The following is a 1464-nucleotide window of genomic DNA, read 5'->3' on the forward strand; positions in this document are numbered from 1 at the left end:
TGGCGGATCCGGACTGGAGGGAGACTCTGGCGGATCCGGACTGGAGGGAGACTCTGGCGGATCCGGACTGGAGGGAGACTGGCGCACTGTAGGCCTGGTGCGTGGTGCCGGCACTGGTGGCACTGGGCCATGGACACGCACCTCATGGCGAGTGCGGGGAGGAGGAACAGGGCATACTGGACTGCCGAGGTGCACTATAGGCCTGGTGCGTGGTGCCGGCACTAGAGGTACCGGGCTGGGGACATGCACCTCAGATCGAGTGCGGGGAGGAGGAACAGGGCGTACAGGGCTCTGGATATGCACAGGAAGCCTGGTGCGTGGTGTTGGCACTGGTGGTACTGGGCTGGGGACACGCACCTCAGGGCGAGTGCGGGGAGCAGGCACAGGGCGTACTGGGCTGTGGAGGCATACTGGAGGTCTGGAGTGTAGAGCTGACACAACCCGTCCTGGCTGGATGGTTATACTTGCCCTGCAAACGCAGGGTGCTGGCGCAGGACGCACAGGGCTGTGCAGACTCACAGTACGCATAGCCGGCGCAGGATATCCTGGTCCAAGGACGTACACTGGAGACCAGGAGGGCTGAGCCGGCACCCTCCTTCCTGGCTGGATGCTCATTCTCAGCCCGGCCAATGCGAGGAGCTGGAATAGAACGCAACGGGCTAGAAATGCGCACTGGAGACACCTTGCGCATCTCTGCATAACACGGTGCCTGAACAGTTACACGCTCCCCACGGTAAGCACGAGGAGTTGGCTCAGGTCTCCTCCCTGACTTAGCCAATCTCCTCATGTGCCCATCCCAAAAAATCTTGGGGCTGCCTCTCGGGCTTCCGTGCTAGCCGTGTACTCTTATATCGTCGCCGTTCCTCCATTCTCCTGTATCCTTCCTCGCACTGTTCCAAAGAATCCCAAGCGGGCTCTGGTACTCTCCCTGGATCGACCACCTCTCTCTCTCCTACCAGGTTGTTACCCACTCATCCTTCTCTCGGGTCCATTTCTCCACAAAGCGCTGTTCCTCCCTTTCACACTGCTTGTTCCTTTTATGGTCATTCTGTCACGTTTGATGTATGGAGGAGACCAAGGCGTAGCGGGAGATAAATAAATCTTATTTTAATGAAGACGAAGAAACACAACAACAAACTACAAATACAACAAAACTAAAGTGAAGCTAAATATAGTGCCGGTACAGGCAACTAACACATAGACAATGACCCACAAATTACCCAAAGAATATGGCTGCCTAAATATGGTTCCCAATCAGAGACAACGATAAACAGCTGCCTCTGATTAAGAACCAATCTAGGCAACCATAGACATACAAAACACCTAGATATTAAACAACTCCATATACATAAAAAAACCTAGACAGTCCAAAAACACATCACCCAGGTCACACCCTGACCTAACCAAAATAATAAAGAAAACAAAGAATACTAAGGTCAGGGCGTGACACTCAGGTTGTTTTAA

Source organism: Oncorhynchus nerka, linkage group LG5 (genome assembly GCF_034236695.1).
Source record: "Oncorhynchus nerka isolate Pitt River linkage group LG5, Oner_Uvic_2.0, whole genome shotgun sequence".
In the NCBI taxonomy this organism is placed as follows: Eukaryota; Metazoa; Chordata; class Actinopteri; order Salmoniformes; family Salmonidae; genus Oncorhynchus; species Oncorhynchus nerka.